At 44.2% G+C, this 12,264-nt stretch overlaps 1 protein-coding gene across 1 annotated transcript in view; it reads right to left on the reverse strand.

The window, feature by feature from the left end:
* wbp2nl (WBP2 N-terminal like) overlaps positions 1-12,264 on the reverse strand; it is a 43,400-nt gene that overhangs the window by 30,935 nt on the left and 201 nt on the right. The gene's annotated exons all lie outside the window — the stretch shown is intronic.

A 12,264-nucleotide genomic window follows, 5' to 3' on the forward strand; every position in this document is an offset into this window, starting at 1 on the left:
CTGCATTTACTGCAGAACTAATTCCTTTCCCACTTTATCGCTGGAATACTCCATAGCTCTACATCCATACAAATTACTGGATGATATTGAATTAAAGACTGTTCCATCCACCCTCAGTTCACACCCAAAATTTACTGTCCGTGTTACTAAGCTTTCCTGCATTACAAGGCAGGGAATTGAGACCAGTTGATTTTACTTGTCACATGTACAGTGAAAAGTATTGATTCTTGCGCGTTTTCTAGACAAAGCATACCGTACATAGAGAAGGAAAGGAGAGCGTGTAGAATGTGTTACAGTCATAGCTAGGGTGTAGCGAAAGATCAACTTAATACATGATGGGTCCATTCAAAAGTCTGATGACAGCAGGGAAGAAGCTGTTCTTGAGTCGGTTGGTACTTGACCTCAGACTTTTGTATCTTTTTCCCGAAGGAAGAAGGTGGAAGAGAGAATGTCCGGGGTGCGTGGGGTCCTTAATTACGCTGGCTGCTTTGCCGAGGCAGCGGGAGGCTGGTTTGAGTGATGGACTTGGGTTTCATTCACGACCTTTTGTAGTTTCTTGCGGTCTTGGGCAGAGAAGTCTTGTTCTGGCTAACATTTATCCCTTACCAGCAAGGTGGTGCAATGGTTAGCTCTGCTGCACCACAGCGCCAGGGCCTCGGGTTCGATTCTCAGCTTGGGTCACTGTCTGTGCTGAGCTTGCATGAACGTGGCATGGTAGCACAGTGGCCCGCATTGCTGTCTCACTGCGCCAGGGACCCGGGTTCAATTTCAGCCTTGGGTGACTGTCACATTCTTCCCGTGTCTATGGGGGTTTCCTACGGGTGCTCCAGATCCATCCCACAGTCCAAAGATGTGCAGGTTAGGTTGATTGGCCATATTAAATAACCCCTTAGTGCCAGGGGGATTAGTGACGTAAATACGTGGGGTTACGGGGATATGACCTTGGTGGGATTGTCAGTTCAAATTCGATGGGCCAAATGGCCTCCTTCTGTACTGTGGGGATGCTAAGATTAAACCAGATTCTCTGGCTAATTATTTCATTGTTCTGTGCAAATAGGCTGCAATGCTTTCTGAACTTCAAGTACATCATTAGTTGTAAACTGCTTTGGAAAGTCCTGAGGTTGTATGTGGTACTCTATAATTGCAAATCTATTTTTCTCCATTCCTCCCTCTGCTGAGGGCACTCAGTCTTACTGGAGTCAGACTCATTCAGGAGGAGCAAGAAACATGAGAGTAAAACAACAGAACAGAAGATCAGGTTACTCTTTCAACAAACACATGGAATACAACGAACAAATTGAATGCTTTGCGGGCATAACATTGTCCATTACTGGATATAGTTGCAAGACAGCGAGAACTGGGAGCTAGATATAACGCTGAGCCTAACCCTAATGCAGGTTGTATGGTCGATACCACAAGAACGATCAAGAAAAATGATGGTGACAAAGTTAAGCATCAGCCAGATTGAATGTTTTGAAGAGATAACTAAAATAGTGTCTATTGTTGTGAAGTTGAGTAGAATGTTAGGATTTGGTGTTAGTAAAATTGTGAAAAAAATTGTAAAATGCTAAGAGAAGAAAGCTTTTCATGGTTCTGTTAAAAAAAAAGGTTTTTTTCTGTACTGAAGAGATGCAGGGGCATGCAGTACACAGACTGAAACATTGTATTGAAGGGTCAAATAGCAGGGTTGCCTTGGTAACAGGCTTCAGCCATTTTAATCAACATGTTTTTGAATTTTAACCAATTTAAACTAGACATTTGAATAACAGCGGCCTATCAGATTTGAATTTGATGTTTTGGTAACCTGTAAACCAATCCTATTGTGGGGATGTTGTTATGTCATCAAGGGGTATAACAGCCAGCTCCCGAGACACAGCCAGCAATTGCCATAGTTCCCAGCTCCAGACAGCAACTGCCTTCGCTAGTTACTACCACAGCTCACAGCTCGAGACAGACACAGACAGTAACTGCGTCTGGCAGCGTAACAGCCACATTTATGTCTTAAAAGAAAGCCTCATCTCAATAGTGAAGACAGAAGAAATCAGCAAAGAAGATTTGATTTGTTATTGTCACATGTATTAGTATACAGTGAAAAGTATTGTTTCTTGCACTATACAGACAAAGCATCCCATTCAGAGAGAAGGAAAGAAGAGAGTGCAGAATGTAGTGTTACAGTCACAGTTAGGGTGTAGAGAAAGATCAACTTAGTGCGAGGTAGGTCCATTCACAAGTCTGATGGCAGCAGGAAGAAGCTGTTCTTGACTCGCTTGGTACGTGACCTCAGACTTTTATATCTTTTTCCCATTGGAAGAGAGTATGTCTGGGGTGCGTGGGGTCCTTAATAATGCTGGCTGCTTTTCCAAGGCAGCAGGAAGTGGAGACAGAGTCAATGGATGGGAGGCTGGTTTCGTGATGGACTGGGCTTCATTCACAACCCTTAGTAGTTTTCTGCGGACTTGGGACGAGCAGGAGCCATACCAAGCTGAGAAACAACCAGAAAGAATGCTTTCTATGCTGCATCTGTAAAAGTTGGAGAGAGTCGTAGCCTACATGCCAAATTTCCTTAGTCTTCTGAGAAAGTAGTCATTGGTGGGCTTTCTTAACTATAGTGTTGGCATGGTGGGACCAGGACACGTTGTTGGTGATTTGGACACCTAAAAACTTGAAGCTCTCGACCATTTCTACTTCGTCCCCATTGATGTAGACAGAGGCCTGTTCTCCACTATGCTTCCTGAAGTCGATGACTATCTCCTTCAGATTATTGTTGCCGCACCAGTTCACTAGATTCTCTCATTCCTATACTCTGTCTCATCATTGTTTGAGATCCGACCCACTACGGTGGTGTCATCAGCAAACTTAAAAATCGAGTTGGAGGGGAATTTGGCCACACAGTCAAAGATATATAAGGAGTATAGTCGGGGGCTGAGGACACAGTCTTGTGGAGCAACTGTGCTGAGGATGATCGTGGAGGAGCTGTTGCCTATCCTTCCTGATTGTGGTCTGTGGGTTAGGAAGCTCAGGATCCAGTCAGTCACAGAGGGAGAAGCTGAGGCCTAGGCCATGGAGTTTGGAGATGAGTTTTGCAGGAATAACGGTGTTGAAGGCTGAGCTGTAGTCGATAAATAGGAGTCTGACATAGGTATCTTTGTTATCTAGATGTTCCAGGGTTGAGTGCAGGCCCACGGAGATGGCGTCTGCTGTGGGTCTGTTGCGGCAGTAGGTGAATCGTAGTGAATCCAGGCCATCCAGGAGGCTGAAATTGATTTGTGCCATGACTAATCTTTCAAAGCATTTCATAATGATGGATGTCAGAGCCATCGGATAATAGTCATTAAGGCACGCTGCTTGGCTTTTCTTTAGTACTGGGATGATGGTCGTCTTGTTACAAAGGATGGGAGAACCTTTGGGCTCTCATCCACATGACCAGTGATGCTACATCTACCATTACATTAGTTATTAAAGGATATGGGGCAAATGTTGGAGTTATACACAGTCACATTTAAAAGGCGGAACAAGAGTGAGGAGCTACTCAAAGAACAAAGAAGATTATAGCACAGGAACAGGCCCTCTGGCCCTCCAAGCCTGCACCGACCATGCTGTCCGACTGAGCTAAAACCCCCTACCCTTCCGGGGACCATATCCCTCTAATCCCACCTATTCATGTACTTGTGAAGATGCCCCTTAAGTCACTATCATATCTGCTTCCTCTACCTCTCCTGCAGCAAGTTCCAGGCACCCACCACCCTCTGTGTAAAACAACTTGCCTCATACATCCTTTAAACCTTGCCCCTCGCACCTTAAACCTGTGCCCCCTAGTAATTGACTCTTCCATCCTGGGAAAAAGCTTCTGACTATCCACACTGTCCATGCCCCTCAATCTTGTAAACCTCCAGCACGTCGCCCCTCAACCTCCGTCGCTCCAGTGAGGACAAATCAAGTTTCTCCAACCTCTCCTCATAGCTAATACCCTCCATACCAGACAACATCCTGGTAAATCTTTTCTGTACCTTCTCCAAAACCTCCACAACCTTCTGGTAATGTGGCGACCAGAGTAGAACACTATATTCCAAGTGCGGCCTAACTAAGATTCTATAAAGCTGCAACATGACTTGCCAATTTTTAAACTCAATGCCCCAGCCGATGAAAGCAAGCATGCTGTATGCCTTCTTAACTACCTTCTCCACCTGAGTTGCCCCTATCAGTGACTTGTGTACCTGTACACCCAGATCCCTCTGCCTATCAATACTCTTAAGGGTCCTGCCATTTACTGTACATTTTCCATTTGTATTAGACCTTCCAAAATGCATTACTTCACATTTGTCCGGATTAAACTCCATCTGCCATCTCTCCGCCCAAGTCTCCAACCGATCTATATCCTGCTGTATCTTCTGATGGTCCTCATCGCTATCCGCAATTCCACCAACCTTTGTGTCGTCCGCCAACTTACTAATGAAACCAGTTACGCTTTCCTCCAAATCATTTATGTATATTACAAACAACAAAGGGCCCAGTACTGACCTCTGAGGAACACCACTTGTCACAGCCCTCCACAGTCCTCCTGTCCCTATGTTCCATGAATTGGGAACTTTTCAATATTTTATCCTGGTCTTTCGTAATTGGGAAATGGGAACCTTGGCTATTGCACCCCTCCACCCTTGTTTCTCCTGAAACAATTTGCAAGGTAAATATGCAGGCAGCTTTTGAACTGGGAAAGATAACAAGTGAGATTTCACACAATGGATTATTTCAACTAAGGAATTCTGATATGTGTTTACACCACATACATGCCTGTGATATACTGGAAATCTATATTTGGGCCAGTGTTTCTTGCCCATCCGTAACTGCCCTTGAACTGAGTGGCTTGCCGTTTAACCCATATTTCAGAGGGCATTTAAGAGTCAACCATGTTGCTGTGGATCTGGAGTCACATGACAACAGATTTCCTTCCCTAAGGGACATTATTGAGTCAGATGAGTTTTTACAACAAAAGACAATGGTTTCATGGTCATCATTCAAATCCTACAATCTGCCAAATGAGGATTCAAATCTGGACCCACAGAGTATTACCCTGGATCTCAGTGACAATACCACTACGCCAAAGCTTCACCCATGCATCACATCATTATAGAAAGTTTTCCAAAATTATTAACACATCTGAACTTGCCACATCAATGTGACCCTTGTCTGTTGAATGTAAACAGACTTTCTGTATGGAATATTTATGCAGATTGTTGCAGAATTTGTTGTATTTTTGCAACTCATATCCTAGTTTTTCCTGTCTGTAAGCCACTGGTCTTTAGTATCCACTGATTGAATCACATTGTGCGAGACCATATTAAAAATAGTAAGCAGATTACTGTAAGTAGAGAATAATGTAAATCCTTAGGGTAGGCTCTACAGTAAGGTCAGTTTCCAGATCACAGAGGGATAAGTCCTTCAGGGTAGTGTCCTCGGCCCATCCATTTCAGCTGCTTCAAAGACCTTCAAAGGCCGGTGAGCTTGACGTCCGTGGTGGGGAAGTTGTTGGAGAAGATTCTTAGAGATAGGATGTATGCGCATTTAGAAAGGAATAAACTCATTAACGATAGTCAACATGGTTTTGTGAGAGGGAGGTCATGCCTCACTAACCTGGTGGTGTTTTTTGAAGAAGTGACCAAAATGGTTGACGAAGGAAGGGCCGTGGATGTTGTCTATATGGACTTTAGTAAAGCGTTTGACAAAGTCCCTCATGGTAGGCTAGTGAAAAAGGTTGGATCTCATGGGATAAAGGGGGAGGTGGCTAGATGGGTGGAGAACTGGCTTGGTCATAGAAGACAGAGGGTGGTAGTGGAAGGGTCTTTTTCCGGCTGGAGGCCTGTGACTAGAGGTGTACCGCAGGGCTCTGTATTGGGACCTCTGCTGTTTGTGATTTATATAAATGATCTGGAAGAAGGAGTAACTGGGGTGATCAGTAAGTTTGCGGACGACACAAAACTGGCAGGACTTGCAGATAGTGAGGAACATTGTCAGAGGCTACAGAAGGATATAGATAGGCTGGAAATTTGGGCAAGGAAATGGCAGATGGAGTTCAATCCTGATAAATGCGAAGTGATGCATTTTGGTGGGAATAATGTAGGGAGGAGCTACACGATAAATGGAAGAACCATAAAGGGTGTAGAGACGCAGAGGGACCTGGGTGTGCAAGTCCACAGATCTTTGAAGGTGACGTCACAGGTGGAGAAGGTGGTGAAGAAGGCATATGGCATGCTTGCCTTTATAGGACGGGGCATAGAGTATAAGAGTTGGGGTCTGATGTTGCAGATGTATAGAACGTTGGTTCGGCCGCATTTGGAATACTGCGTCCAGTTCTGGTCGCCACACTACCAGAAGGACGTGGAGGCTTTGGAGAGAGTACAGAGGAGGTTTACCAGGATGTTGCCTGGTATGGAGGGGCTTGGTTATGAGGAGAGATTGGGGAAACTGGGGTTGTTCTCCTTGGAAAGACGGAGGATGAGGGGAGACTTAATAGAGGTGTATAAAATTATGAAAGGCATAGATAGGGTGAATGGTGGGAAGCTTTTCCCCGGGTCGGTGGTGACGTTCACGAGGGGTCATAGGTTCAAGGTGAAGGGGGGGGGGGGGGGAGGTTTAACACAGATATCAGAAGGACATATTTCACAGAGGGTCGTGGGGGTCTGGAATGTGTTGCCGGGCAAGGTGGTGGAGGCGGACACACTGGGAACGTTTAAGACGTATCTAGACAGCTATATGAACGGAGTGGGAATGGAGGGATACAAAAGAGTGGTCTAGTTTGGACCAGGGAGCGGCGCGGGCTAATTGTTCCTTGTTTCTCGTTTCAAGGCTTCATTCTATGATCATCTTGCTGGTGCCAGTACAGAGCGAGACTGCAGTACAGGGAACCTGTCTCGGGGGCAGGGAATTCATATGGTGTTCGTGGAAGTGGAAATGACTAGGGTTGGGAAGCATTTTCCGATCGGGGCCATTGTGATCTCCTGGACTCGTTTCGATCGCCTCAGGGGGTCGGAGAGGAATTTCCCAGATTTTTTTTCCCCGTATTGGCCCTGGGGTTTTTCACTCTGGGTTTTCGCCTCTCCCTGGAGATCACATGGTCTGGAATGGGGGGGGGTGGGGGTGAGTTAATAGGTTGTAATGAACAAAGCATCGTAGCTGTGAGGGACAGCTCGGTGGATAGGATATTGGTATGTAGATAGGCTGGAAAATTGGGCAGGGATCCTGGATTCAGGATTCAATCCTGGACCGGGGAGCGGCGCGGGCTTGGAGGGCCGAAGGGCCTGTTCCTGTGCTGTATTGTTCTTTGTTTGTTCTTCGCTCCATCACAAGGTCAAAAGTGGAGATGTTCGGGACAATTGCAGTGTTCGGGACCATTTGAAACTCCACAGATATTGAAGCAGTTCTTGTCTACATCCAGCAAGACTTGGACAACATTCAGGCTTGGGATCAGTTAAGTGCCATACAATCACCATCTCCAACACAAAAGAATTTAACCATTTCCCCTTGATATTCAATGGCATTACCATTGCTCAATCCTTCAATATTAATAGTCTGAGAGCTACCATTGACCAGAAACTTAACTTGATCATAAAAATGCTGTGGCTATAAGAGCAGGTCAGTAACTAGTCACCCAGCTCCCCAATGTCAATAATCTAAAAGTCTGGAGTGATGGATTACTCCCACTTGCCTGAAAGTGCAGATCCAACAACCAGGAAGAAAAGCATAACCCCTTCCAGAATGAAGCAGCCTGCTTGACTGGTACCCCACCTTAAACATTCACTCCCTCTACCGCTATCGCACAGTGGCGTGTTCTATCCTTAAGATACACTGCAGCAACTGGCAAAGTCTTGCAACAACTCACAAACAGCACCTTCCAAACTCTCAACTTCTATGACTTAAAGGACAAGGTAGTAAATGCATGGGAACATCACACCAGCAAGTTCCCCTCCAAGTTGGACACCATCCTGACTTGGAAATATATCACTGTTCCTTCACTGTCATTGGGTCAAAATCCTGGAACTCCCTCCATAACAACACGGACTACAGCAGGTCAATGCGGCAGCTCACCACCACTTTCTCGGGGCGGCTGCGAATGGGCAATAAAATGCTGGTCTGCACCTCCTATAAAGATGATCAGTATGTCTGTTCTTCTTGGCTGCAAAGCAACACCACAGGTTTGGAATTCTGTTTTACAGGAAAATGCTTTGCAGCCAACCAACATTTTACACTGTGCAAGGAAATTGGAGCACCCTGAGGAAACCCACGTGGACACAGGGAGAATGTGCAAACTTCACACGGACAGTGACTCAAGCCAGGAATCGAACCCGGGTCCCTGGCGCTGTGAAGCAGCAGTGCTAACCACTTTGCCACCCAAAATTTTTGTTTTACCCAGATCTTCTCCCCTGCCCTATCCCCATAACCCCACACATTTCCCACGGCAAATCCATCTTGGGACACGAAGGGGCAATTTAGCACGGCCAAGCCACCTAACCTGCACATCTTTGGACTGTGGGAGGAAACCGAAGCATCCAGAGGAATCCCACATAGACATGGGGAGAACATGCAGACTCTGCACAGACAGACAGTCATTCAAAGCCGGACCCATGGCACTGTGAGGCAGCAGTGCTAGCCACTGTGCCGCCCCCGGAACCAATATATATAGGAAACAAACTTTAACTTTTAATGGAAGAATCTCGACCAAGGATATATAATATTTTTAGCTAAGCCAGTTAAAAAGGAAATACAGGGGGAAAAAAAACAATCACATATCACTGAGAATTTGGAATAAATGGACCCAAAAAGATATAAATGCAATGCTAATGGCAGTGTTTAAAAGAGAAATGAACTTAGTTTGGAAGGAAGGATATTAAGGAATGTAGAAAAAGGCATAGAAATGGGATTAAAATACAGAGATGCCATGGTGAATCAAAATGATAGAGGCCGAAAGACACACTTATTTCTCCCAAATTCTCCTAAAAAAAACATACGCAGGTGTTAGTGTTGCATTGCTAAATCTGATACTCTCACACACAAGCGTGAGTATTGCATTGCTAAATCTGATACTGTCAGGCAAATCCTAAACGTAAGACTCTTCCAACTGTCACATCTGCTCTGATAGTTGCAATCAATCATAGTACACCAAGGTTCACTTGGACTTTCTACAAACATGACTCAGATGACAGTAGGAAACTAAACAAAGCTTTCCTCATAATCAACTGAGTCGTATTTATCATTATTTACACAATAAGCTGCGAGGTGGATTTTTTTGCACAAATGTGTACATGTCTTCTGCTCATTATATTCCAGCAATATCCTTGTGGGGGGGGGGTGAATGATTAGAGGTCCTCAAATCATGGATATTGAAAATCATAATGGAAACACAAATCGTTCAGTCTCTCAAGCTCGTTTCACTCATCAATTAGATCTTGGATGTCTCTGTACCTCAATTTCAATTCTCAGCCTTGCTCCATGCTTATTAACCTGGCAAATATCTATTGATCTTATTTTGCTTTTATCTGTCGATCTTAGTCTCGAGAGCCCCAGCATTCATTTCTCTTTTGAAGAAGCGAGTTGTAGATTTCCGCTTCCCTTTGTATGGAAAAAATGCTTTCTGATTTCACCCTAAAATAGCCTCTAATTCCTTCCAAAGAAACTGAAGCGACTGAGGGGCTGTATAAAACGCTTGTTAGGCCATAGAGCTCGAGTATTATGTTCAGCCCTGGTCGCCACACTATAGGAACAATGTGATTGCACTGGAAAGGTTGCAGAGAGATTGATCAGGATGTTGCCTGGGCTGGAGTGTTTCAGCTGTGAAGAGGGGTTGGATTTTCTTTCCTTAAGAGCAAAGGCGGCTGAGGGGGAAACCTCAACCAGGCGTACGAAACTGAGGGATATAGATAGGAAGAAACTTTTTCCCTTAGTAGAGAGATCAATAACCAAGGACATAAATTTAAGATAAGGAGAAGGAGATTCAGAGGGGATTCGAGGAAAATCTTTGCACCCAGAGGGTGGTGGGAATCTGGAACTCACTCGCCTGAAAGGCTGGTAGTAGCAGGAACCCTCAACATTTAAGTATTCAGATGAACACGTGAAATGCCATAGCATAAAAGACCAAGTGCTGGCAAATGGGATGAGAATAAGTAGGTGTTTGATGGCCGGCACAGACACAATGGATCAAAGGACCTCTTTCTGTGCTGTAAAACTCTATGAAACAGTTTAACTGCATTTAATCTGCCAAATTCCTTTATCGTTTTAAAAGACCTTAATTGAATCACTCCTCAAACATCAAAGGAATACAAGACAGATTCATATAATCTATTCTCAACATTTTATCTTTCAATCCTTGTATCATTCTTGTGAATTGGAACAATAATATTTTTCCTGAGGTGTGCTGCCCAAAGTTGAATACCCAGATGGAGTTGTCCAAGACACCTTTAAACAAAGCATCATTTCCTATTCTAATCCCCTTCAGATAAATATAGATTCTATTAACCTATTTGAATTACTTTTTGCAGCTGTGAACTTGGTTTTAGTGATTTATGTTTTGGATTACTAAACTCATTTGCTCCTCCAGGGGCCCTATCCTCTCATCGTTGAGGAAGTATTGGAATTGGTTTTTCCCAGATGCAAAATAGATGACCATCCACTTTATATTAAATTCCAACTGCCATCATTTTATAACTTACTGTTCCTACAACTTCCTGTGCCTCCTAAGTTACTTTCAGCTGAAAACTTGATTATGCAACATTATTCAGTCAAACAATTCATTAAATGGGAGGCTAAAACATCACCTGCAGTTGTAATGACAGACTGTTAGTTTTACAGGATTGCTCCGAAACACCACATTTCCATTGCTGTTCCACAACCTCTACCCCCTCCCCCAGCCTAACTTATTATTACTTCCAGTAAAACAGCCATGTATAACAAAGAAAATAAATCTAAAATCAGCTCAGGGACAGTAAGAGATAAACATTAGTGGAAAGAAAAATTATTGCTCACCAAACACTATTTACTGAGTACAACTGCAGTCAGTATCTATCTAAGAGGAGAGCTTGTCTTCAAACTACACTTTACCAGACAGCGCCAAAAGGTTCAGCTGTTCTTTTTACGTTTCTGGCATTTAGAATATGGATTGAGTACAGACACCAAAGAGACAAAATATTGGTCAGGAGGAACACATTACAAGAAACTAGGGTGAAAACAGAAGTGGCTGGTGTCACACTGGAAAAAGTAGATAAGTTTGTCTGCTGAGGACAAATGATAACACAAGATGGCAGGTGTGATGACAAAATTAGAAAAAAGGATTGAGATGGCCAGAAGTAATTTTGTGAAGATGAAGATATGAAGGATGTGTTAACAACAAGAAAACCTCAAAACTTAAAACATGGGAAAAAAAACTCATGATAAAAAACAAAGAAAATGACAGCACAGAAACAGGCCCTTCAAGCCTGCACTGACCATGCTGCCCGACTGAACTAAAACCCCCTATTCTTCAGGGACCATATCCCTCTATGATCTGCTGCATGCTAATCACTTTCCCATTTGCCTCAGAAATCTGGACAATAAATAAAGATCTCTGGAAGAAAATCGAAGTCTTTGAAATGAGGATGCTAAGATGTATGATAAAAATCCCACAGACAGATGTCACAGTAACTTAATTGCAATGTTAATAATGTAAGCCTACTTGTGACAATAATAAAAAAAATAAAGTAAGGCAAATGAAGAGGTGTTTGGAATTACAAGAGCAATAATAACTCTTTAAAAAGTAGTGATATCCAGAAGATGTCAGCATTTCAACAAAACCCTTGATAAATAATGTAATAAAGTTGGATGTGGACTGGCCCCAGCCACTCTTATACAAGCACCATGATGACACCATCTCCAGATGATGTTTACATCCTTCCCCGTAGGGGGCGGGGCACCGATCTGATTGACAGGCGCCTCCGCCAATAGTATCGCGGGTTGCTCGCCAACAGCCAATCAGCATTTAGGGAGGGCAGGTTTTAACGGTTGATTGACATCCTCCCGGCCCCGGGAACCCCTCCCCTCCCCCGTTACCCCTCCCCCGGGGTAAACACTGGAAACTCTAATAACCATCGGGACTGACAGCAGCGCTGGCGATTAACCCCGCCAGAAAAAAAATAAACCTGCCCCAGAACCGAAGGCAGAACATTCTCGAACTTAAACGCAGTCGTGGAAGGTGCCCGAAGAGGAAGGCAGCGCCCGGTAACGGCCAGGCCGCAGGCGCCTCCC

This window comes from Mustelus asterias, chromosome 21 (assembly GCF_964213995.1).
Source record: "Mustelus asterias chromosome 21, sMusAst1.hap1.1, whole genome shotgun sequence".
Classification (NCBI taxonomy): domain Eukaryota; kingdom Metazoa; phylum Chordata; class Chondrichthyes; order Carcharhiniformes; family Triakidae; genus Mustelus; species Mustelus asterias.